This window comes from Lissotriton helveticus, chromosome 5_1 (assembly GCF_964261635.1).
Source record: "Lissotriton helveticus chromosome 5_1, aLisHel1.1, whole genome shotgun sequence".
In the NCBI taxonomy this organism is placed as follows: Eukaryota; Metazoa; Chordata; class Amphibia; order Caudata; family Salamandridae; genus Lissotriton; species Lissotriton helveticus.
In genome coordinates, this window is record NC_136065.1 from 94,309,778 (window position 1) to 94,337,740 (window position 27,963).

The window sequence follows — 27,963 nt, forward strand, 5'->3', positions numbered from 1 at the left end:
TGCCTCATGCGTTATCAGAATCTGTTCTGCATAACTGAGCCCCTTGCATAAGTGTAGAATTTTCAGCCTCTAGAGTGCCCTGTAATGAAGGGGACCCAGAAAAATAGCCTTAATGGGTGAGGCTAGCAGACCCACCAGCCTGGCCAATGTCCTCAATGATATGGTCGGAGCAGACAACGCTTTCCTCAACTCTTTCTTGATGACAATTCATTTCTTGAGAGGAAACAGAAGTTGAGCAGGGACTGAGTCCGCTTGGAACCCCAGGAACTCCATCGACTGACGGCTTCATGACCGATTTGTCTACATTGATGATGAACCCCAACTCCTGAAGGAGTTGGGTCATCCAGACTATATGACGAAGCACTGTAGTGATACTCTGAGCCATTATCAGGATATCATCTAAGTAGATGATGAGCCTGACCCCCCGCTCTCTCAAAAATTGTACTACCGGTTTGAGGTGCTTGGTGAAACACCAAGGGGTGGACGAGAGTCCGAATGGCAAAGCGGCGTACTCGTACCAAACGCTTCCCCATTGAAACTGCAGGAACCTCTTGTGGGGCGGAAATATAGGAACTGCCAAGTAGGCGTCTTTTAAATCGAGACGCACCACCATCCCCCTCTAAGAGTAGACCCCGAAGTAAGTGTATGCCCTCGATCTTGAAGGGGCGATACACTATCCAAGAATTGAACTCTTTTAGATTTAACACCAGACAATAACCCAGATCTTTTTTGGGTACGAGGAAAACTGTGCTGGTGAATTCGTGGTAGTGGGGCGTAGATCGCAAAATAGCCCCTTTCTGCATCAGAGATGCTACTTCGTTGTCTATGAATTACCTCTCTACATGGCAACGCCATTTATCTTGTTGTCCCCGTAGCAGTTTTTAAGAAACTGCAAACTATGCAAAATTGCGCTGCCCTGATTCTTGAGGGTGTTCCTAGCCATCAAACAGCTAAATCCACCCTCAGGTCTCTACATTGGCTCCCTATCCAAGAAAGGGTTTATTTTAAAGCCCTGTGCACCACCCATAAGATGATTGGGGGTGAGGGACTGGATATCATCTCATCTTTTGTCCGGCCCTTTAAAAATCATAGACAGTAACGCTCTAATGACCTTCATTTGGCGTCTATTCCTAGAATTAGGAGGTCCAGAAGCGACGGCCGGCTCTTCTCCTATAATGCTGCTAAACTATGGAATTCCTTGCCGGTGCAGCTGCGTAAAGAGTCAGACCATTCCATCTTCCATAAGAAGCTTAAGACCTGGCTTTTCCCACAATGATTGCCGCAGTCTATTGCGGTTCTGCCTTAGCGCTGGGATGCCTTCGGGTAACCATGCGCTTTATAAATGCTATTTCATTCATTCATTCATACATGGGTAAAATGTAGTGGGGTGGTGTGCGTGTCTGTCGGGGAGTGTCGTAAAAATCTATCCGAAATCCTTGAACCGTCTGCAGTATCCAAGGGTCGCTTGTCAGGGTTCTCCACCTGTTTGCAAACCCAGCAATCCGATCCCCCACCTTGACATCTCCCCCCTGAATTAAATGTACCTGAATAAGAGGTGTCTCTGTCACTGTTGTGACCTCTGTATCCTCCTTTCTGGCCTCTGCCTCTACCCCCACGATTTCTGTTGGTGTAAAAGTTGGAATGGTGGGAGCCCCCACGTCCTAGCTGCTCTGTGCCTCTTGAGGTCTGATTGAAACCGCGGCCAGCGGCCCATCCCCTGGAGCGTCCCGCCCTGGTAAAAAGGCCAGCGTAGAAGACCTTCTTGATGTTACTCTGGACTTTTTTGAGGGCTGAAAAGGTGGAGACGTATTTTCCTAATTCCTTAACGAACTTATCTCCGAAGAGCAAACCGTTCACCATAATACCTGCCTCTGTAGAGACCATGTCTGCCAGTTGCAGAGTTGCAGAGAGCCCTCTGCGCCTATTCTAGGATCTCTGTCACATCTAGCGGCGTGTTGGATTCTTTGGCTTGCACCGTTGCGTCCAAGATTTTTGTGAGGGGCACACAAGTCGAGGAGTTTATCCTGACAGCCTCTCCATGCCCTGTTCAATCCTTTCTTGGGGTCTTTGGAGAATTTCTTGAGGAATGTGGGCATGTTGGGATCCAGCTCTGGAGTTTCCGTCACTTTGCTTAAGCCCCCCTGATACTTCAGGGATGTGCTAGACGACGGACGAGAACTCCCATTGCCACCATGGTCATTAAGTACATTAGCTGTCATCTTGACAAGTACTTCGGATGAGTGATGATGTGACGGTCCACCATGGGAAGCTTTAATTTTACGCTTGCCATAGTTCTGTAGGGGTTGCTTAAATGGCTTTAAGGCCTTAATTAATGCCTTGTTCACTGAACCCTGGACGTTGGAATTGAGGGCTTCCACCAAGCGTTCCTCCAGCTGGTGCTCATTGGGCATCTCATCATACTCCACATCATACGCATATTCTGCCCACTGGTCTGCCTACTCGGCGTAGTATGCCATCTGCTCAAATTAGGAGGGTGGAGGAACTTGAGGGGGGGGGACTACCCAGGGGTGTCACTGACATGCAAGTAATCCTAAAAGAGCAACCACCAAAAAAACCTGCTTCAGTGCCAAATAATTAACTGTGGAGGGAGCCACCCCTATTCCCCCTAAGGCAGGGCCTTGAAACGCTTTTGTGCCCTGTTGGGCCCCGTCGGACATTCCAGGGTAGAGGCAGAAGCGGTCCGAGATGCGCGAAAACCCGATCGGCAATGAAAAGTCCGATGCAGGCGTTCGCGCATGCGCGGACTCCGTGGCAGCGGATATCGGACTGCCCCCTCAAGCGCCCGTCTGTCCCGCTCCACAGAATCAGAGTTGCCCGCAAGCGCCGAGCGCTAAATAAATAAACTAACAAGTGCGTGACACACGCGCTGAAACACCCGCAAACGTTGAGCTAATTATAAGAACAAACACAACACTCTATAGAGAAAATCAAAAACTCACTTAACTCGCTGCTGCAGCAGCAAAGAAAGAGGAAGTGATGTGCTCATGACGAGCTAAATACACTAATGGACTGATAGTGATTGGTGCATACTATGGAGGGGGTTGTACTTCCGGAGTATGCTAAGTTTAAAGTTGTTTATTGGCTGCTGTGTTGTGCAGTAAAGCAAAGAGAAGCATAATCTGAGCCTCCGTGGACTGGCATAGAATCACAGCTGCAGCCTCCCTGGTCTCTTAAGGAGCGCTGATTTAGGCCACTCCAGCCAATCCTGATGCTGCTCTTATGCTGTGGAGCAGCATCTGGATTGGCTTAATATGCGAGGAATATGCCTAGTCATGCAGGCAGCATTGGGGTGGGAGGTTTGGCTTTACGAAAAAACATGGCCAATCACAGTATGGCTTTATTGATTGGTAATTTTCTACCCTGTCCTGCCTTTCCTTCCTTCGCTCTACTGTTGCAGCCTCATCATGCACAGGGAGTAGTAAAGACGAGCATGAGGAGCGCAGCATGGAATTTTACGGGATTGTTTTCTTAATATGTTTAAAAAAACAGTAACTTAACCTGGTAAACAGACAAAAGAGATACACAAGCAGACACTCAGAATATGGTAAAAAATATTATGAAAACAGGCCATAAAATGAAAGGGTCTAGAGAGGTAACCTAAGGAGCAGTGAAAGATAAAATCACAAGGGAAAGCCAGATGAGTGAGCCACAAAAGTGTACATTTTCTGATCGAGGACTGCCACCAAGTGGTCAAATGGAGACTTAATCATTAAAGTGTTACCATGCAACCTCTGAGAGGATCTTACAGTACGACGTCAAGATGGTAACATTTTAGAATAATAAACAAGTGTCCCAGCTGATTTCAGAAATGAGCTTCCCGTTCGCTAGAAGTAAGGGAAACATCTCTGGAATGTTCCATGTCCTCTCCCCGCCCGTATTTTTATTTGCACTCTATCTGCCTCTAGCAAAGCTGAAGGGGTTGAGTGTGAAAGAGAAAACTTTGCATAGAAAGTATGTTTAGAATGTCCGCGGCTACAGCAAGGGACCCACAGATATGTGACTACATTGAAGAGCTTCAGACAGAAGGCACTGGCAGGGCAAATGGGCAAGGCTAGTAATAATTTAAATTATTACCCGTGACGGACGTCGGACGGTCCTTCGCAGTCTCTGGCGTAGCGGCTGGGTCTGACCTGGGATCAGATGCCACTGCCACACCTCGGCTCATACGCAGTGGCGGCTGGTCCATTGGGGCGCCGGGGCAGCGCCCCGCAAACGAAACAGCTCACTGCAGTTCCGGCCGGCAACAGGAATGTAAGCAGATGAATTGCTTTCAGAATTCGTCTGTTTACATTTCCAGGCCGGCCCGTGCTTCACTTGTGAAAGTGCGCCTTTCAACGCACAGCGCACGTAGGCAAGCAAGCCGCTAGAGCAGGAGTCCAGAAGATGGGCCATCTGACTGCGCATGTGAGTGAGGAGCGTTGCCCCTCACTCACATTCACGACCCATTAGGTATGCTGCGCATGCCTACTTTAGTGCAGGCGTCTAAAGATAGGCTCATGTTGGGGCGGTGACGTGTTTTTCGTTATGTCGCCCCATGCTCTATCAAATGCCAGCCCCCTCCCTCTCCCCCCGTCGCATCCAATCTCCTGATTTGGCACTGCAGTTAGTTTCCTATTGAGCGGCAAAAGAAAAGAGCGGACTGCAGGACCGGAGGAGATGCATGGTAAATTCTATTCATTAAATTAACTCTCGCCCCTTCATGCCAGCCGTGACGGGTCAGGGCCCGGGGGTCATTTGCATATGCTTAGGGTGTGAAACGCGTGTGGGTACACACAAAGTACGATATGTGGCGAGTCGACATATAGTTATACTCCAAGATTAAACGTAAGTGCTGCCACCTTTTCCCGACTGCTGGGAATTAATAAACGTTGCATCCTAGACGCCACATTTTCACTGTAACAGTGATGCGGTTTTTATGGGTGACCACTGACCAGAGAGGTTTCAGAGGATTGTTTTCAAATTGGTTTCCGGGTTATTTAACAACATTAATATTTCTTGTAATGGCAAAAGTCGGCGCAGCGGCACCCATTCACTTTGTTTACTTACTTACTTTGTTACTCACAGCAAAAACGGTTTATGAACTTATTATTGGGGCTCTGCAAAAATCAGCATGAATGAATGATGGATGCAGGATGGATGCAGAATTGATGGATGGATGGGTGGATGCATGAATGAATGATGGATGCAGGATGGATGCAGAATTGATGGATGGATGGGTGGATGCATGAATGAATGATGGCTGCAGGATGGATGCAGAATTGATGGATGGATGGGTAGATGCATGAATGAATGATGGATGCAGGATGAATGCAGGATGGATGGGTGGGTGGGTGGATGCATGAATGATGGATGGATGGGTGGATGCATGAATGAATGATGGATGCAGGATGGATGGATGGATGGGTGGATGCATGAATGAATGATGGATGCAGGATGGATGGGTGGGTGGATGCATGAATGATGGATGCAGGCTGGATGGATGGGTGGATGCATGAATGATGGATGCAGGATGGATGGGTGGATGGATGAATGGATGCAGGAATGGATGCAGGATGGCTGATGGATGGGTGGATGGATGGATGGGTGGATGAATGAATGATGGATGCAGGATGGATGGATGGATGGGTGGATGCATGAATGAATGATGGATGCAGGATGGATGGGTGGGTGGATGCATGAATGATGGATGCAGGCTGGATGGATGGGTGGATGCATGAATGAATGATGGATGCAGGATGGATGGATGGGTGGATGGATGAATGGATGCAGGAATGGATGCAGGATGGCTGATGGATGGGTGGATGGATGGATGGGTGGATGAATGAATGATGGATGCAGGATGGATGGGTGGATGCATGAATGAATGATGGATGCAGGATGAATGGGTGGATGCATGAATGAATGATGGATGCATGCAGGATGGATGCAGGATGGATGGGTGGATGCATGAATGAATGATGGATGCAGGATGGATGCAGAATTGATGGATGGATGGGTGGACGCATGAATGAATGATGTATGGATGCAGGATGGGTGGGTGGATGGATGGGTGGATGCATGAATGATGTATGGATGGATGCAAGGTGGTTCGGGCTCGCTCGCTGCGGTGCAATATGCAAATTAGTTTACGCCCCACCACTTTCAAATGTCACCAGCCGCCCCTGCTCATACGCACTTTTAATTGTGTGCACTCCGCAATGCGCAAGCATGGCCAGTATTCAATCAGTGCATTGGTCACCAGCAATGGGCCCTGCCACACCCTGAAAACCGCGCAGGCGCGTGACACATCGCAGAGACAATTGTGCGCACCCACCTACCACCATTTAGCCTCAGAGGCCCGGCCGGGCCTGCGAACCATTTAATTATTGAAGATGCTCAGAGGCCCAGCCGGGGCCGCGCTTGCGTGCTGAGTAGTGCTGTGTGCACCATTTAATTCATTGAGGCTGGGCGCACCATTTAATTCATGATAAATAAAGTGAGGGGGGCCCCTTGAGCACGGGGCCCCCCCGCAATGCAGGGGCTGCGGGGGCCTGTGTTACGCCCCTGACTTTTCAATGTGATGGTATGCGAACTAAAAACTTGCAAAGTAACGGTTATTGCTAAGTAATAACCGCGTAGTAATGGCATGCGAAGTAATGGTATGCGAAATAACGTGTCGTATTCGTCTAGTGAAGTCGTCATTATCCACTAAATTCCGTAAGCCAGATCTTCAGACTTTTCCAGAAGGTACTATAATCCATCGCATGATGAACTACTGATGGCAATGAGTTCCACTTAGGGGGAGCTATTACTGAAAAGCTCCTCCCCACGATCTGCTCTTTCAAAAGCCAGGTACTAATAATTGATTCCCACAGGGGGACCTCAAATCACATGAAGGGACATATTTCTCACCCCTATCGGTCAACAGAAACAGGAGCCTTTTGAATGTCATACAGCACACTTTGAACTGGATTCGTTCTTTCACAGGGAGCCAGTAAAGTTTCTGTAATAAAAGAATGGTTTGTGAGTATCTAGGTAAAAGTAAGATTAGTCTGGCGGCCTTGTTCTGTATTACTTGTAATTTATGCTAAGCAATATTGGGCAAGCTTACATAAATTTCATTCGCATAATCAATTCTCTGAGTACTAGAAGTGATCACTAGCGGCTTCTGTACTTCTACCAATAGTAGTGGTGCTAATTTCCTCCTCCTTTTTAACAGGAATATGCATTTGAAAGAACAAGGAGTTCACGTAGGGCACTAGTGAGATATTTCCATCGTTCACCACCCCGAAGCTCTTAGCTGAAGTAGATGGAATCAGAGGTGACCTCTACCATTGGCCATTAAAGATGGTTCCAAACACAGCTCCTATTACTCATCAGAACTATCTCCATCTTAACTGTGTCCAATTTGTGACATGGGACAATCCTTTCATGATGTCATCTGTTTATTTTGAAGAATGATAGAGTCTTTTTGCAGTGTCACTAGTTCCCTTCACAGTGCCATTAGGTCCGTTTACACTTCTTAATGACATGTCATCAGCTTTTTTGCTGTTTTATCAACAATGTTATCAGGCCCAACTACAATCTCATCTTGTTGTTTTGTAATGTCATAATGTTCGTTTGCTGTTGTGTCCGTTTTTTTTTACAATATCAATCCATTTACAGTATCATCGTGTTTTTGGTGATGTCATCTTGTTCTTGCCTGTTTCACCAGGTTACTTTGAAATGTCATGAGATTCTATAGTGATGTCATCTGAGTCTTATGCTGTTTCATCTGGTTCTTCTGCAGTGGCTACAGTTTCTGAAGTACATGCTGTTGTGCCTGTATGCTTTTTCTATTTCCACTACCCCTAATGCGCGAGCTGTTCCCTGCGCGTAATTGGTTAAGTCAGCTGGAATGTTGACAGCTGACGTTGGTTTTGACAGTTTAGTGAGTTAGGCCTTGGCTGCGATGCTCACGCATGCTGCGGTGTGTTGTCTTGAGAAATAAACTACTTCAACACTTCTTCAAGTTCCTGGAAGTCTATACTTAACAATTTGACGACGAGGACCAAGACTTCACACCACGAACCCACATGAAGCTACTCCGGTAAGGAAGGAGTGGAAAATAAATAAGGGAACAAAATTTATGAAATCATACTTTGACAAAAAGCGGATAACAATGAGAAAGCAGCCAGGAATAATAATATACATTATTTTGTACGGACTTGTGTATGAGTCGAGTATGAAAAGTGAAGAAATTAAGCAGATCTCTGAAGAATCTTGCAGCGAGTGATAATTGAACGTTGTAAACGTATCTTTGAGGAGTAATCTGGAGATTGACGTGCATTAAGAACAGCTGTTCGTTACGGCTGCGTAGACTCAGGCTGTGTGAAAGTAAAGTGTAACTCTCCTTAGCGCTGATGCATGATCGGATGAGGAAAGCGATGAAAAGTTTTGGAGGGAAATTAAAAAATGTGTGAGAAGAAAAACTCTGAATAATATGTGCAGCGTGCGACAATTCGGCTGTTCGAACGTACCATTGAAAAGTATTAGGCGAAATTGATGCGCATTAAGAGAAATGGTACATTACGGCTGCGTCAACTCTGCTGTTTGTAAGGAGTGTGAAACTTCCCTCAGCTCTGAGGCGCGGAAGGCTCAACAACGTAAAATTAAAGCCAATCTCAAACAGCGTGTGAAAACCTTTCTTGTGAAACATCACTCGTGACAAGTTAATGAGGATAAGTTAACTTACTAGGAAGCAGCGAATTAAGAATGGAGAATAAGGGTACTGCTGCGTTGGCTCCGGCGGCATACAGAGAAAGTAGAATCTTCCTCAGCGGGGTGGCGCGAAAGGGAGAGCAACGTCTTATGACGTAGTTGGCGCCATATTGCGAGTAAATGCCTTATAAGCCACGGCACTCAAGACCTTCGCGCACTAGTAAAATCGAGAGGTACAACAAGGAGTTTCGATTAAAAAGCGTGTAAAAGGCAAAATAAAAAGTTGATAGAGAAAGTACCTCACCTTGTGGAATTTATAAGCAGGACCACAGTACTAAAAGTTAAAAAAATAACAGAACTTGGATAAGGTTTAGGGTACAATAAATATTGCAAACAGCAGCAATCACAATTTGCAACCACCAGAACCATTTTTGAAAGGAACAGGTACACCCCCAGTGAAATGGGAAACATGGAAAGAGTACTTTTGCAATTACATATCTACATTTGAGAAAGAAGATGAACCTATGAAACCTGAAGAAAAAAGGAAAATACTGTTACATTGTTTAGGTGCAGGAGGTTTGGATGTTTACAAAAATATTAATAAGAAAGCACGTGGTGGTGGAGAAAGGAATGTGTACGAAGAGGCCCTTGAAGATTTAGATGGTTACCACAAACCCGTAATATGTGTGGCAGTACACAGGTATAAATTCTTCAGAAGGAAACAAGGGAAAGATGAAAGTGTAGACGACTATGTGGCTGCATTAAAAAACTTAGCGTTGACTTGTAAATTTGAGAACATGCATGATGACTTAATAAGGGATCAAATAGTCATGTGTGCAGCAAATCAAAACATACAAAATGCGCTGTGGACCAAGGGAGAGACACCCCCACAACAAGTTATTGAGATTGTAAAGAAAGCAGAATTGACTGGAAGATGCGCTAAGGAAGTAATTAATGAAAACAAAAGCAAAGAGGATATTTCCACTGTTGTAGCGAAAGTAATTGGAACAAGGAAAAAGAAAACAGACCACAGAAGTCAAGGCAAAGAGAAACCCAAACAAAGCAGCTATGGAAAAAAGTATGAAGAATTGAGATGCTACCGTTGAGGTAGCAATAAACACCTTGCAAACGATTGGAATTGTCCAGCGAAAAATAACAAATGTGGAAAGTGTGGCCTCATTGGACATTTCCAGAAAGCATGCAGAAAGAAAGAAAGAACAAGAGTCAAGTATGTTCATGAGGAAGAAAGTGAAGATGCAAGCGAGTCATCTGAGGACTCGGAATACAATCTATGTGTACTTAATATCACGGATGTAACTGAGGAAAATGAAGATGAGGATAACATTATCAAAAAAAAACCAAAGTGCAAAATGACAATTGGTGGTGTAGAGGTGGAGATAATAGCAGATTCTGGGGCTCCATGTACAATTGTAAACAAAGAGGTGTGGAAAAACAAATTTCAAGAAGTTCTAGGGAATCAAATGGAAAAACCTGATATGAAATTGAAAACATTCACTAACCAACCTATAGAACTTGTGGGTTATAGGAAGTTACATTTTGTGTTCAAAGAAAGAACAATGGACAGCAAACTGTACGTGGCAGTGACAGGACCTTCTGTTTTAGGGTGGAGGGATCAGGGGAAACTAGGCATTACTCTCAACCCTAACAGAGCAGAACCAGTGTTAGTCATGCAGTTGGACACGGAAACGTGTGAGGAACTTGTGGAAAGATTTCCTAAGGTGTTCAACGGAAAAATAGGGAAATTGAAGGGTTTCCAACACAAAATCAAGTTAAAGGACAACGCTAACCCATGTGTACATAAAGTGAGGCATGAACCTTTAACACTGAGAGAAGAAATCAGAAAAAAAATTGATAAGCTACTGGATGCAGACATTATAGAGCCCACTGAATCAGCAGAGTGGGTTGCGCCCTTGGTGGTCTCGAGGAAATCTAACAGAAAATTGAGACTATGTATGGACCTGAGGGACCTCAATACAAATATTATCATCGAACAGTACCCTCTGCCAAGAATTGGAGAAATGCTGACCCTCACAAAAGGCATGAAAGTATTCTCTACTATCGACCTGGCGGCGGCATACCACCAGGTACCATTACACCCTGATAGCAAACACTTCACCACTTTCATCTCACCATGTGGGTGTTTTAGGTTTAAGAGAGTACCTTTTGGCATTGCGTCTGCTGCTGCGTTATTCCAAATGCTAATGCAAGAAATTTTCAAAGGTGTGGAAAAAAATACTCATCTTTCAAGATGACATTCTGGTCATGGGTAAAGATCAAAGTGAACACGACAGCAGATTAATACAAGTACTGAAGAAATTGGAGAAATATGGATTAACAGCTGAATTCAAGAAATGCAAATTCAGTAAAGATCGAGTCAACTACCTGAGACATGAAATCTCAAGTGATGGAATAAGGCCAAAGAAAGAACTCATCAGAGCAATTAAAGAAGCGCCAGTACCCACCAACAAAGATGAGCTAAGGGCATTCTTAGTATTGGTGGATTATTAATCTAAATTCGTAAAAGCCTTCTCAACAAAAACATAAAACTTCAGGACACTTCTAAAAAACAAAAGCAAATATGAGTGGACCAGTGCATGTGAAGAGAGCTTCAAGCAACTTAAGAAGGAAATTTGTGAAGCACCGGCTCTGCAAGGATTTTATGGAAAACTGGAGTGCGTGATAACCACGGACACAAGCGGACAAGGGCTCGGCGCAGTACTCACCCAGATTGAGAGCAATGGGAGTGAAGTAACTATCGCATTTGCATCACGCTCACTGACGGCAACAGAGGAAAGGTACTCCGTAATCAAAAGAGAAGCGTTGGCGTGCGTTTGGGGAATGGAGCACTTCCGCCAGTATATCTGGGGAAAGAAAATAATTTTGAGGTGTGATCACAAACCTCTTACCAAGGTATTGACTGTGAAAGGGCTGTACAATGCTTCACCACGTTTAGCATGTATGTCCATCAGACTGTTGGATTATAACTACGATGTACAGTACCTACCAGGGGCGAAAAATGTAGTGGCAGACTTTTTAAGCAGACTTCCTTTGAAAAACACGGGTACAGCAGCGCAAGAAGAAGATCTTTGTGTTGCAAGCATCAGTGAAGAATTTCCTACCATAAAAAGGAGCGAATGGATAAAGGAATGTTCAAATCATAAGCAAATTCAAGTTATCAAGAATCACATTGTAAAAGGATGGCCACAGAAAAAATACTTGGAAAATGAATTGCGGATATTTTGGGAACTGAGAAATGAACTGTCGGTGGAAGACAATCTCATCCTAAGACAAGGTAAGGTGGTACCACCAAAAGGCCTCAGAAAAAGGATAATCAACATATGCCACGAAGGACATTTAGGAATGAACAAAACCAAACAAAGAATAAAATGTTGGTATTGGTGGCCTGGTTGTGACATGCAGGTGGAGAGAGCCATAAGGGAATGCATAGAATGCCAAAATTCAGACAAAACTCAGACGACCCTACGACCACCACTTCAGCCTTTGCAATGCCCAGACGTACCATGGGAAAGAGTTGGCATTGACGTCATGGGACCCGTGAAATGGCAGGATGAAGGGGTGCATGTCCTAGTGCTAGTGGACCACCTCTCAAAGTGGCCTGAGGTGAAGATTTGTGGTAAAGTAGAAACTAGTGATGTGCTAAAGTTCATGGAAGAAGTATTCATCAGAGAAGGGATCCCAAACACAATTGTCAGTGATAACGGTAGCCAATTCACTTCAGACGCCTTCAAGAAATTTGTAGAAAGAAATGGCATCAGACATACAACTACGTCTGTATACCACCCTGCGGGAAATGGAGCGGTGGAAAGATTCAATAGAGTGATAAAAGGGACCATCCAACTTGTGAATAATAACGGAAAATGCTGGAGGAAGGAAGTGAACAAAATGGTTTGGGGATACAGAAGCACCCTGGGAGAAAAAACGTTGGTGAGTCCTTTCAAAGTTATGAGGGGTAGGACCCCCATCTCAAAGGACAATATAGGATGGATCAAACCTGCAGTGAAAAAGGAATGGTCCGTGGATGCAATCAGAGAAAAGATCAAGAAAGCACAGGATGCTTATAAAGAGAAATATGACAAAAGTAGGAATTGCAAGGAGTTTAACATCAAAGTGGGAGACAGTGTCAGAGTGAAGAAAAGCGGACGCATTACCAAAGGTGATAACAAATTCTCTACACCCCTGGAAGTCGTGAAGGGTTTCTGCAACTCAGCCTTGCTTAGTGATGGAAGAGTATGGCATGCCTCTGCAATGTCTGTCTGTCATGGATCGGGAACAGACCAACAGAAAGGCAGATAACAATGCCCTGTGCAAGAGGATAACTACTACAAAGGATCACAACTTGTGGAAGAAGAGTCCGAACAAGAAGAGGATTGTGATGGTGAATCGCCTGCAACATGTGGTAACCAGTTTAGACGAGACTTTGGGAACATTGAGTCTGTTGGTGAACGTGAGGACTTCAGCACGGATGCCTCTGCTGTGTCCCTAGACACTTGTGAAACTCACTCTGCTGGAAATAGACAAGAGGAGAATGAGGATGAGGAAGCAGAGAGTAATCTTACGTACAAAGAGACTGGAGAATCCTCACTCAGAAAGGAGGTAACTGCTCAAGCACCTGCCGGTGCGTCTATGTGTGATGCAGAAGGAACTAAGGCAAGTACCAGCAGTTTTGGAAGACATCTGAACAAACACAGTAGATATGATGACTTTGTTTGCGAATAGCACCCCATTGTGTTTTACTTAAACCCTATAACATGTTTCCAAATGCCTCCTTATTAGGGAAGGAGATGTGTTGTGCCTGTATCCTTTTTCTATTTCCACTACCCCTAATGTGCGAGCTGTCCCCTGTGCGTAATTGGTTAAGTCAGCTGGAATGTTGACAGCTGACGTTGGTTTTGACAGTTGAGGGAGTTAGGACTTGGCTGCGATGCTCACGCATGCTGCGGAGTGTTGTCTTGAGAAATAAACTACTTCAACACTTCTTCATGTTCCTGGAAGTCTATACTTAACACATGCATAAAAGTACTCATTAATGTACGCATAAATAGCTGAATGAGTCAGCCTCTTTGTTATTCGACGCATACCTGAATCTTCCTGAGCCCCCGTTTGCTCCCTTTCTTTATCAAAATTGTGAGTATCAAGAATTAGGGCAACTGAAACTTGGTTTAAAGTGCACGTTTCTGCCATGCAGTGGGTCTCTGGTGTTTAAACAGCCTGCCACTTGCCCTCAACTCTTAGGCTGAGCACAGTTACCCACCCTTCTCAGGGTGACTCTGACATTTCTGTTTCCCCTAAAAAAATGATGTATATCTCAGAAAAATATTGACTTGTTGCCATCCAAAAGTGTTCACAAGTGCACTGCCTCCGTCGTTTCTTGGGCAGATCGATGTAAAGTCCTGTAGCCGTGTGGTTGTGACAATCCCCGAGAGCAAAATGTGCGCGTGGTGAGGCTGTGCCTCAACTAGTTCGCTCACCCCTGCTTTGTTCTCAACCGAAGCCTTTAAATGTCAATGGTAGAAGTGGGTGAGCCAATGCAGGCCCGAGCCAGACTCGAGCCAGAGGACTGATTCTGGCTCGGCTCTAGGCCCTCTTGAACTCTCGAGCCGGAGCATAGGGCCAGATGTAGGTCACCAAGGGCCCGATGTAGGTCGGTCGGTAACGGCCGAAAATCGGTATTTTCGGCCGTTACCAATCGGTATCGAGCAATCGGGATGTAGCAGTCCGAAAACCGCCCAAATCGGGGAAAATACCGAATCGGAAAAGTTACCGATTCGTTAGAATACCGAATCGGACATTACACAGATTCGGTAAATATACCGAATCGGTAACAAACCGATTCGGTAAAAATAGGGAATCGGAAAAAAATAACCGAATCGGTAGAATACCGAATCGGAAAAAACACAGAATCGGAAAAAAATACCGAATCGGTAAAGTCATCGAATCGGTAAAATTACCGATTCGGTATAATTCCGATTCTGTGTGAAAACCGAAGATTGAGATGTAGGAAAGCTCTGAAATACCGAATTAGCGTCAAATTCGGTATTTAAGAATCGGTAGTTACCATAGATTGGAATCAGGCGGTAACCAGGTGCAACCTATAAAAATGGACCCAAAATGCAATTCTTCTTGCACCATGGCGGCATTTTATGTCATTGCAAGACGGCTACGGCTACAGCAGGAAGGAGAGAGGGAATGGCTGAGACAGGAGCAGGTGTATAGACAGCGGATCACCCTGGTCATGCTGACAGATGCAGAGATCCTACAGAGGTACAGGCTGGACTCGGAGACCATCTTGGAGCTCATTAGGGACCTCCAACCCCTGTTGCAGCACCCCACCCCAAGGGCACACGCAATCCCAGTGCACGTACAGGTGCTATGCAGCCTACACCTGCTTGCGTCTGGCAGCTATCAAAGTGTAGTTGCTGTGGCAGGAGGGGTGACCCAGAGCAGCCTGTCAAGGTTCTTCCACAAGCTCCTTGACGCCATGATACAAAGGATGGACCAATACATTTCCTTCCCTGCAACCCATGCAGAACTGGTACAGACAAAAGCAGACTTCTACCAGATGGCAGGATTCCCCCACATCATTGGCTGCATAGATGGCACACACATTCCGATTTGCCCCCCTGCTGACACGGAATACGTATACCGCAATCGGAAGTCACGGCACACCATAAATGTGCAGGTGATTTGTAACGCAAAGTGTGTCATCACTGACGTGGTAGCAAAATTTCCAGGGAGTACCCATGACTCCTACATCTTTCAAAATAGCGGAATTTATGCACGGCTGACGGCAGGGGAATTCGGTGAAGGATACCTCCTAGGTAAGACACAGTGTCAGACCCCCAAAACCTCAATAGCAGTGTGAAGTACATGTATGCATGTGAGTAATGTTACCCCTTTTCCTTCTAGGCGACAGTGCATATGCCCTCCGCTCATTCATTCTCACCCCCTACCTCAACCCCTCAACACCCAGCCAAAGGAGGTATAACCGTGCGCACAAAAGCACAAGGAATGTAGTCGAACGGACCTTCGGCATCTGGAAAAGCAGGTTCAGATGCTTGCACAAGAGCGGAGGTGCAAGGCAATATACCCCCATCACCTGCTGCAAGATAATTGCTGTCAGTGCAATGTTGCACAACCTTGCGGTCAATAAGGGCACAGAGGTAGAGTTGTCTGACTACGAGGACCCTGACGATGACATTGCTGTGCCACAAACACAACCTGCTGGAGTGTCTACACCAAGTGATGGCAGGTTCAGACGTGAGGAGATAACAGACAACTATTTCTGAGTGAGTACAGATGCACAGACACGTTATGTATGTGAAGAAAAGCTATGTTTAATTTTTGGTACAACGTTACAGCACTGATGTGCAACAAATGAAAAGATAAACTACAATGTGGGGACAGGAAAAGGGCCGGGTTGCCTCACCCACACAGGCATTGTCATTTCCTGCTGCGCTTTGCAGACCCACTGGGATGCAGCTCCCCCCCTTCTGCATGTCCGGCTGCCTCTGCGGAGCGCCTGGAGCTCCGGCGCGGCTCGGACACTGCGCTGGCCGGACTGCTGCGGCTGCTGCTGTCCCCAGCCTCCGCCACGTCCAGGGCAGGATTCACCACTGCGTTTGAAATTAAGAGTGTCTCCATGGCACTGGTGATGCGGGCCATGCCCCTGGTCACCTCCGCAGTGTTTTGAGTGAGGCGCTCTTCCATATTGGCCCCTCTGCGGCATAGCAGGGCTGTTGCTGCGGCAAGCCGGTTAATTGCCGGTTTTGTACATGGGCATCCCTGCGCCTTATGTGCTCATGCTGGTCCATCTTGCCACACAGCTGTGTCATGGCAGTTGTCATTCGCCCCATTCCTGTAGCAATTTCCCGGTTACTTGCCACTAAATCAACAATACCCTTTGTCAACTCCCCCATCTGCAGGTTATGTTGACGCAATTGGCGGTGGCAAGCGAGGATGGACTTGGCCTGCATCCGCTGTATTCGGACCATGCTCCCCTCAAGCCCTTGGAAGACGCTGCCCTCCCGTGATGGAATTGCACTGCTGGAAGTGCGTGGAGGGGGCCGATCGGTGCTGGTCTGCTGGGTGGCCTGCTGTGCCACAGGTGTCACAGGTGTGGGTGCTGGTGCGGGTGCTGATGCCTGACCCGCAGCTCCCTCCATGATGGACAATGGGGCCACAATACTCCTCCTGGCTGGAGCTGTGGCAGGTGCTGGCTGGGACCGTGTGGGTGAGTTCTCTGGTGAGAACTGCAATGGTGGGGATTGTGACAATTGGGGGGAGTGGGGAAATAAGAGGGCATGTCCTGAGTCATCCTCATTAGCCATGGCACTGCTGTCCTCCACCTCCTGCGAGTCATCCATGCTGCTTGGGCCTGCCACCTCACTGTCCGCTGTTGCTGGAGCTGACACTTGTGCAGCTGCTGCTCCACTACCTGATGGCGCCCCTAGGAATAAAGTAGCATTTGTCAACTGAGTGGAAATGTCTTGCTGTCACTAAAATAAATGCATTGCACATGTCATTTTCATTACTCTGATTTTTTCCTAAGGTGCATTGCAGTTTTATGTGCACTGTTAAATGTTCCTACATTAGCTGTCTACATTTCCCATCATGCATTGCTCATTTATTTTGCTAGCTGTACTGGACTGGGGTTTGGCTGTACATGGGGGCCAATGGGGAGGTGTCTGGTAGGGTGTGTCATGCTGTGCATGCTTCTTACCTTTAGCTTTGGCTCTGGCTGAGCTGTCCATGTCCCCAACTCCAACCACACTCTCCCTCTCAATCGTTGTGGACACCAGTTCCTCCAGTTCAGTGAGGGGGGGCCCGGGGTTCCTGCCGCCACCGGTCAGTCCTGCCTGCTTGTTGATCTCCACCAATTTCCTCTTGGTGAGGCTCCTGATATCATAGAACCTCTTCTTGAGGTCATCCATGCTCCTGGGTGTCACACCAACAGCATTGACCCTCTCACTGATGGCACTCCACAGTTTTCTCTTTGTTGACTCAGGGACTGTGAGGGACAGCCTCCCATACAGCTGCCTGTGGACCCTCACCACCTCCTCCACCAATACTTGCAGCTCCATGCTGCTGAACTTGACCTTGCGCTTTCTGTCAGCCTTCTGGCTCTCAGAGCTGCTTGCCATTTCCACTGTGTTGACAGATCTCCTTAAACTCTCTCTGCTGCTCACTCTCACTGCTCAGCTCTGGCTGCCTCTCCAGAAAGTTCTGATGAGTTGCACCTGCCTGGGTTGCCACTCCCTGCTAGGGTGGGGGAGGGAGCTTCCACCTCATTGGCTGCTTTCATTAGTTTCACTTCCTTGTTTGCCGATCACATGTTTACCGATTCGGTATTTACCAAATCGGTATTTACCGATTCGGGAAATACCGATTCGGGAAATACCGATTCGGTTTTGTCAATGCATTCCTATGGGCCTTTTGGCCCATACCGTTGTATTGCCATTACCGAATCGGTAACTACCGATTCGGTATTTCCCGATTCGGTATTTACCGATTCGGGAAATACCGATTCGGTAAGTGTCGAAACACGATACCAAATGTTACCGATTCGGTATTTTACCGATTATTTTTATCTACATATCATTTTCCGATTTCAGAATACCGATTCGGTAAAAATCGGTATTTTAAAATCGGTAAATGACATTTACCTACATTGGGGCCCAAATACCGGTCTGTAACGGCCAATTTCGGCCGTTACCGACCGGTATTTGGTGATTGAGATGTAGGGGGCTTATATTTTACAGAATCGGTAAATTTACCGATTCTGTAAATTTACCGATTCTGTAAAATACCGATTCTGTAAATTTACCGAATCGGTAAATCTATATGTAGGTGGCACTGGAAACAGTGCCAAAGGCCCTTAAGAATTTGTTATTTACCATGACATACTATGTCATGGTAAATAACGAATTCCTGTGTACATGCACATCTGTGCATGTACACGTGTGCCATGTGACACACATACATGCCCTTAGGGCATGTATGTGTGCCACATGGCACACAAGCCAGAATCAGGGGTGCAACAGGGTGTCAAAGTGACACCCTGACCCCCTTGCAAAATTGGTAATTTTACCGAATCGGTATTTACCGATTCGGTAATTGACATTGACTCCTATGGGCCTCAAGGCCCATAGGAATCAATGGCAATTACCGAATCGGTAAATATCGAATCACACAGATTCGGTAAAAATTACAGATTTTTTCCTACATCTGATTTACCGAATCTAGAATACCGAATCGGTAAAATTCGGTATTCTAGAGTCGGTAAATCAGGTTTACCTACATCGGGCCCATAATGAGGTATGTTAGGTTGTACCGGAGCATTACATGCTGTCCCAGCAATGGTGAGTGTGTGCTATGTGTATGTGCTGCACCAGAGCGCACCATCTGTACCTGGGCATATCAGGAATACTCCTTGGCAGCTGTGCTTGTCTGTCGGGAGGAATCCACTCTGGATCGACAATTATGTGACTCGTTGTCTCGATGGAGAGGAGACTGGCCTGCTCAGAGACCTTTCTGATGTAACGAGGCCCTGGAATATACTCCTCGTGCCGCAGTGAATGGATAGTGAGGGCGAGGGGAAATATTCTCTTTAAATGAACTGTGTTCTGATCTTCACTGTCCCCTCAATATATCGCTGCTGCACCTTGTCCCAGTGGTGACTCCCACCTGCTCTCTCTCACCATCGCTGTCACCGGCCCTGGACTCCTCACAAGCTCCGTTGTCAGGGAAACACGCCCGTCGCCTGTTATGTGCAATGAAGCCCCTTTAAAGGTTAAATCAACATCATACAAACATGGCCCCTCCTAAGAGACTATTCCCCGGAACAGTGTTTTATTACTTAAAAACATCTTTGCTTGTGGTCCTTGTTACATTTTTATTACAGTAGAAGGGGGCAGGGGGACGCAGCTATGCTGCTGGGTACTTGGGGGCGGAGGGTGGGGGACAACCCCTTTACCAGCCTCAGCTCTGCTTCTTCCCAGAGAAATGCATCATGTTGTTATTATTGGAATTAATATCTGAACTAAGGTGGGAAACAGGGAGTATATATGATCTGAAAATAACAATAAAAACTAATTTTAAGAAAGAGGAAACTCCTAACTTTCTGCAGTATCTGAGCACCAAACAGCACCGTTTATTACCTGGATTCAGTAGCCCTGGGCGCGTCCACGTCATTATAAGGGATTTATTGTGGTGAATTAGTCCCACTTCAGCCCCCAGAGTCCAAGCCTCTCATTCATACATTCACAGAAAGTGAAAGTTCAGTTATATAAACACTCAACTCTTTCCCTTTTGTCGCCTACCTGCGGGAACGAGTTCGGGGTTCACCTCGCAGCACGAAGCGCTAATTTTATTACAGGACAGGAGGCTTCGTATTATGCTTTCTCTTTCATTTAATGCTACACACAGCAGCCAATGAAATCTTGGTATAGCATATCAAAACTACAATTTTCCATCATGCAAACACCACATCACTTCCTGTAATAGCCCATAAGAGCCAGCCAATACCGGATATCCTCCTCTTTCTTTGCTGCTCACGCAGCCAGTTATGTGATTTATACTTATTGCCTAGCTATTACATGCTAATTGTGATTGAGACTTTGTTGTTATATTTGCGCCCCTTCAGCGCTTTGTTCTACGCGTTATCGCGTTTCTAATTATGTGCCTGGTTGTGCTTTGACTCGAGTGAGTCTTTCTTTCAGCCATGACACCCTGCTGTCATCGGAGGTGTATGCGCGCCTCTTCGGTGCGTCCCTACGGGGACGAAGGCTTCAGGATAGCGCGACCTTAGTGCGCGAGTGGGTGTGCTGACAGCGCCTCTCCCATCAGCAGGAAGGTGCGCGCTGTCTTCTAGACCCGGCAGGCATTCTGCATTTACCCACGCGGCGGGTCCCATCACTGCAGCGCTTGCTGCAAAAGTAATTCGAAGTGTCACCGGTACCGGCCTGCCGTCGGCAGGCTTAATTAGCATATATTAAAGCGCGGAGGCCCCCCTAATCGTCCGACAGCGCTGGGGCATTTAGGTTGAGTTAGTTTAGGTTTTATTCCTAAGTTTGGATGTGCGTAGCCCAATTGGGCAACTTTTTGCTACTGCCCGGTTTTTGCTTGTTTTTTCCCCATTCTAGCTAGGATTTTGTCTAGAGCAGAACTTCTAAGCCTGACTGGGTGCAAAAACGCTAAGGGCCTGGAGGGAGCACACCTCCTTTGTATTTTTCTACTGCTTTTGCCCCATCAATGCCCTAAGGGCTGCAAGAACCTCTCTACAGCATGACTGAGGAGCTAGGTACCGGTGATTGGTTTTGTGCTGTGGGTTGGCTCCCCCCTTTACTCCCCTCAATATATTTATCTTACCTCATGAACAGGTCCATGTATACATTTGGTGCCACCATGGAGGATTGGGTTACCTATGAGGAGGATGAAGCTATTTATGAAGAGGAAGTGCCTAATCCTTCCATTGAGGATAATATTGTTGAGGCCCTGGATGCCTCTGTCCAGGATTCTGTCAACAAGGCCCTGGAGAAGACAGTTTCAGGAACTGTACAGCTAGCGCTGGCGACTGTGTTAAAGACTATAACTAAGCAGTTGGAAAAGTTTGCCAAGCGCCATGGTTTATCTAAACCTGCAGTCCCTAAGAAGGACGGGGCTTCTTCTGGTTCTAACACTGAGTCTTGGCCTCACTCCTATACCTTGTCCTCTCTGCCGGCTCCTGACCCCCACAAGTCCAAGGATCCGGACACTGATACCGATACGGACACTACGTCCACTGATACCCCTGACGAGTCTCCTCCTAGGAAGAAGACTAAGAAGTCCAAGAATGTTGAGCCTGATGCTCCTGCGTACACTCCCTTTACCTTCAATCCGGCAGACATTGTTCATCTGAGATCGTCCGATTGGCTCCCAGCGCCAGAGGTTGCCGCTTATTTACATGACAACCTCCGTAAAAGTTTCAACAAAGAGGTGAGAAATAGACACCGGTCAGAGTGCCCTAGGCCGGATATCTCCGATAAGGTCACAGAAACTCCTGACATTGACTCTAGCATGCTGACCTTCTTAAGAAAGTTCGCCAAGGACCCAAAGAAGGCCATTGATCGGGCCTAGAGGGGGTGCCAAGACAAACTCCTGGACGTTGTGGGACCCCTACCAAAGATCTTGCTAGGGGTCCCAAAGAGATGGCCTTGGAGGCGCAGGAAACAGGTGCCACGATGGATCCGCTTGCTCTGGCAGGTTGGACTCAGAGGGCGATATGCCTCTTACGCAATGCTAATTGTGCATTTTCCACGGAGCGACTTAAGTCTCTCCTTATGAGGATGGACTCTAACCTCACCGAGTTAGCATCGGTGGAACCTGGCCCTCTGGTGGATGGCAATCTATTCGGTGAGTGGTTTGTGAAGGACGTGGCTAAGAACGTGGGTACCTTCACAACTCTCGATAAAGCCCAGTCAGTAATAAAGAGAGTCTTTCAGGCTGGTGTTTTTAACAGGGTCGGACGCGGCCGGGGACGCTCGTTTGGCCGCCAATCTTTCCAAGGCCCCCAGAGAGGTGACTTTGGCAGAGGCAGAGGTGCTGGGGTTCCAACCATGGGGGAACGTTCTACTCTACCAGGCAGCGTTTTAACAAAAGACGCTTCAACAAGGGAACCTACCGTGGTGGTTTCCAGGCCTCAGAATCTTCAGGTGAGCGCTCTGGATTCTTCCCCTCTTCCTTTGGGGGGGTCGTATTCGATATTTCTTTCACAATTAGGCTCAATTGTCTCAAGATGCTTGGATTTTAGAAACTGTTCAAGGTTTTCATCTCGATTTTTTTCAGATACCCGCTCAGTACAGTCGGCCCAGACAGCTGTCATTTTCCCAAACAAAATGCGTTTTCATAGATTCAGAAATCGGAGAATTGCTGCAGAAACATGCGATAGCACCTTGTGACGAGGGCCCTCGCGGTTTCTGAAGCAATATTTTTCTGGTTCAGAAGAAAGGCGGAGGTTACAGGTTGGTACTCAATTTGAAAGATTTCAACCAATTTATGGTCTACAAACATTTCAAGATGGAGGGTATCCATCTCTTAGGGGATCTTCTGAAACAGGGGGACTGGATTGTCCGTCTGGATCTGAAAGACGCCTACCTATCTGTCCCAATTTTTCCTCCTCATCGGAGGTTTCTGCAATTCCAGTAGAGAGACTGGTGGTACGAATATTTGTTCCTTCCTTTCGGTCTTTCCTCAGCTCCATAGTGTTTCACCAAGGTGTTGAAACCAGTGGTAGCCTTAGAGAGCAAGGGATTCGCATGATAGTGTATTTGGACGATATACTGATCATGGCGCAGACGCAGGAGATGGCAGCACAACATCTGCCCATGACCATTGCTACACTGCAAAATCTCGGGTTTGTAGTCAACGAAACCAAATCCGTACTGTATCCATCGCAAAAAATAGATTTTCTGGGTTTTGTCATAGATTCTTGAGCGGCTCAGTTGAGCCTTCCCCGTTCCAAATTGCGCGACATACAGAAGGAACTCCGCTCTCTGTTGTCCAAACAGTCAGTCTCGCTGAGAGCGATCGCCAGGATAGTGGGTCTCCTGGCGTCATCTATTCAGGTGATCTTCCCGGGGCCCCTTCATTATTGGGCCCTTCAGAGACTGAAGATTCAGCACCCACAGAAAAGTGTCTCATACACGGACCTGGTTCCTCTGTCATCAGAGGTACACTAGGAGCTTCAGTGGTGGCTCAACCACGTGGAAGCATGAAACGGTCAGGCCATTTTCAGCTTCCTTCCAGAAGTTGTCATAGAGTCTGATGCCAGCCGCTGGAGCTGGGGGCGCGTTGCGGAAATATTTCCACAGGAGGACGGTGGTCCCTCCAAGAGTTAGACCTCCATATCAATTGCCTAGAGCTGCTCGCCGGCTCATTCGCGATCAAGACTCTGTCGCCCAAGAAAGTTTTATGTTGCATCCTTTTAAGGATGGACAACATTTCAGCAGTTCGCTACATCAACAAACTGGGAGGTACAAGATCCTCCATGTTAGTAGAGATAGCGAAGGACTTCTGGCACTATTGCCAAAGTCACCAGATATCAGTCATAGACGAATATATTCCAGGACAGTCAAACGTGGTGGCAGACTGGCACTCAAGCCACCTCAAGGACTACAGTGACTAGCAGCTCCAACCGAAGGTAGTTCATTGGTTGCAGGCGATCTGGGGTCCATGCCAGATCGACTTCTTTGCGTCCAGGTTAATTCAGCAGATGTCTCAGTTCTTCAGCTGGAGACAGGATCCATTAGCTCTGGCAACGAATGCTTTCCCTCAGGACTGGTCTCAGACTCTGAATTATGCCTTTCCCCCGTTCATATTGATCCCTCGAGTGTATTCTCAGATAATGCACCAGTGGGCGGAGGTGATCTTATTGACTCCCCTCTGAAAGTCGCAGCCTTGGTTCCCGAGTCTTCTGGAGGTGAGTTGCGACTTCCCCAGGAAGATTCCGGTGTCCCCAATGATGCTCCAGGGACCCTTATGGAGATACGCATCCGATGGTAATGTCGGGCGTCTGTCCCTGATGGCCTGGAGACTTTCCGGCAATGTTGGCAAATGCCAGGATTTTCGGAGCAAGCTTTAGCCTTTATCAATCAGGCTTGGTCTACTTCCACCAGAAAGAGATACTCTACATCCTGGAAATGCTGGGTTCATTGGTGCGTGGAACAACACTTGGATCCTGTGGGGGCGGGTTTATCCTGCATTGTGAACTTCCTTGCCCTGAAAGCTTCGGAGGGTTTAGCATATCGCTCCGTCAATAATTTCCGTTCCGCGATTTCGGCGGGTCATTCTCAAATTGAAGGTAAACCTGTAGGTATGCATCCGTTTGTTTGTAGGCTTCTGAAATGTATTAGAATAGCGAATCCGCCTAAACCTAAATATACTTCCTTATGGGACGTCTCTCTAGTTCTTTCCCTGTTCAATCTTTGGCCCCCAAATGACATGTTAACCAGGAAACAACTCTCAGCCAAGTTGGCTATGCTGTTATGTCTGGTGGCATGTAGACGGTCATCAGATGTCAAGGCTTTGGACATTACAGATAGAGTATTTACTCCGGAAGGAGTCTCTTTTAATATTACTGCCAGAACCAAGACTATGTCTAGAAGTGTTGATTATCATGCTTTTCCAAGTAATGTCAATCTTTGTGCGGTGCACTGCCTTAAGGCCTATGAGGAATGTATGAGGTCTTTTCGGCCTACAGGTGTAACGCAATTATTGATTGCTCTGCTATAACCATTCAAACCTGTTACTGAGGCTACTATAGCCAGATGGCTGAAATATGTGATGCAGGAGGCGGGTATTGATACCCAGGTTTTTGGTTGGGGCGCACTCTGTTTGTGGCGCCATGGCCTCTAAGAGTTTTATGTTAGGATCTACTGTTCAGGACATTATGCCCTCAGCTGAATGGCCCTCAGAATCTACTTTCAAACAGTTTTATTACAAACCGGTGGGTGATATTTCCTCTGTAGTGTTTCAAGAGCGTTAAACTAGCATAATACGAAGCCTCCGGTCCTGTAATAGAATAACAAATTAGCTAGCTATCGCGCCAAGAATTTTCAATTCTATTAAGGACACGGAGGCGAAAATTATCCCACCTGGTTATATTACATGCTTTGTAATACTTTGCCCACCCATGATTTTATAATCTGTTTATGCAGAATTTACGGGCGTTCTTTCTCATTCTTCTAGGTTCTGAGAAGAAGATGGACTAGATATGCTTCCTGTTGAAAATGAGTTCTTTACAGTTGGCTGCTCTTCCACGTTGGAGGATGTTTATGTTGGACTTAAGTTATTTTATGGACTTACTGTTTGAAGCAAAGAAAGAGGAGGATATCTGGTATTGGGTGGCTCTTATGGGCTATTACAGGAAGTGATGTGGTGTTTGCATCATGGGAAATGTAGTTTTGATATGTTATACAAAGATTTCATTGGCTGCTGTGTGTAGCATGAAATGAAAGAGAAAACATAATCCTCGCCTCCGAGTCCTTAATAGAATTGAAAATCTTGGCGCGATAGCTAGCTAATTTTTTAACCTCACCCTAGGCTTCCTAATCAAGAACCACCAAGAACTAGATAATACTTTAAGCATCGAGAAAGCTTTTGGGCCCCCTGACAGGAGCCTGTGGGTACCCTCCTACGCTTTGGTGCAATTTAACTGGACTGCCGCGATCCTCAGGCCGGGGCACCGAGGAGCTAGATTACACACTTGTTCATCCATAGGGTCCAGCTAGGCAGGTCAGAAGCATTCTTAATGCAGATCCCAAGGGCCCGGGTCCCCTCAGTCCATCACAGGCGGTGGGAGCCGGACAACCCTCAGACGAGCAGCTCCTTCATCTGAGCAGTCACTCGTCCTGTAGACTGACTGCAGGCAGTCTCTCTCTTTCTCTTACTCTATCTCTACCCACACTCCTTCTCTCTCGCTCACACTGTCTCCTCCCCCTCCTCCATCTTTCTCTATTATATTCACTCTCTCACCACTCCCCCTCTTGCTCAATCACTCTTTTTCTCTCTCCACTTCCATCCTCTCTGGCCCTTTCTTTCTCTCCCCCTCACAGTGTATCTCTCACCTCTTCTCTCTTTCTCTCCCACATACTCTTTCGCTCTCCCTTCACTTCTGCCACACTCTCTCTCCTCTTCTCTCCCACTCCAATTCCACCACTCTCTCTTTCTCCCCCTCTCTCCACATCACTTCTACCACTCTCTCGTTCCCTCACCTGGATTGGAGACATATGCGTCAGGACACTTCAGGAGATAAGTGCTCAAGGCATGGCTGAGACAGAGTCACCCTGGCTGCCCCAGGAGCTGTGTGTGGGCATGTGCACTACGGAGTTGATCTCCCTTACAAGTTCAGTGAGAACACGCTCTAGTGAACTACAAGTATGATACAGTGTGATCAGAGACTTTGCAAGAAGGGACCACAGCAGACATTGACATCATTACAACTCCATAACTGGCACAGCCCATTCCAGAAGGAAAGGGGGTTTAACTACAGGCCCAGACAGGGCAGTGAGAGCCTGTCAGCCTCCTTTCCATTTGTACAACTGTCCTATTGCACAGCTGTCCTCATTCACAGCTGTCTTACTGCACATTCACTGTGTCAGGATAATACCTCTTACGTAGAAAAGTCAGGGAGAGCCTTTGTCCTCAATGGCAGGTTCCCCCTATGGACCAACCCCACTCCCTACAAGAGTATAACCAGGTGCATCTTTCTGTCCCCTCTATTTTTTGTGTGCAGTCCTCAGTTGTGTGTTTGTGATTAAAGCACTTTTCATTTTTCAAGTAAAAGCACTGGCTGCACAATCATTTAACTGTTTTATGCCTTACTGAGTTCCTGGTTTCTAACCCCGCACCTTCTCCTTGAGTAAGCCTCGGACAGCTCGACATCACTACTCTGAGAGTCAAGGGGTGAGGGGTTCACTTGGTGCTCAGTCTTGGACCCCACAGTAAGGTGAAGCCAGAGGACATCGGTGGTAACAGGTTCTCTTTGTTATAGTTTGAGTCCAGGTACCCCAGATTAACACGGCACTCCTGATAAAGGTTTGACAATTACAAATATTGTAAATTCAATCAATCAGGGGCTTGTAGAGCGTGGCTACTCACTTGTGAGGTTCTCAAGGCACCAGGTGGGGGGGAGTGGACGGCTGCTGGTGCTTCTGGAAAGAGGGTCATTCAAAGAGCCAGGTCTTGAGGTCCTCTGATTACCTTAGGTGAAGGGACAGGGTGGTCCAGGTCTTGGCAGCGAGGTAGGAGAAGGATCTTCCATCGCTTCTGGTCTGGTGGATCCTGGGGACTGAGACTAGGGCGAGTTGAGCTGAACAGAGTTGTCTGGAAGGTATGTGGAATGCGAGGCGGTGGTTCAGGTAAGCTGGTCTTTCGCCATGGTGAGCTTTGTAGGAATGGGTGAGGAGCTTGAATGTGATTCTCTTGTTGACTGGAAGCCACTGCAGCTGTAGGAGGTGTTGTGTGATGTGGCTGCGGCGGGGGATGTCGAGGACCAATCTGGCAGCGGTGTTTTGAATGTTCTGTAGATTCTTGAGCTGTTTATGGTAACTGTAGGACTTGATCCTTTTTGCAGGGTCATCCCTGAACTTTTTACCTTTTTTCTGTGTTTTGTCTGACCTATTTTTGTTGGTTTTATGACTCTGGACACTTTACCACTGCTGATCAGTGCTAAAGTGCATATGCTCT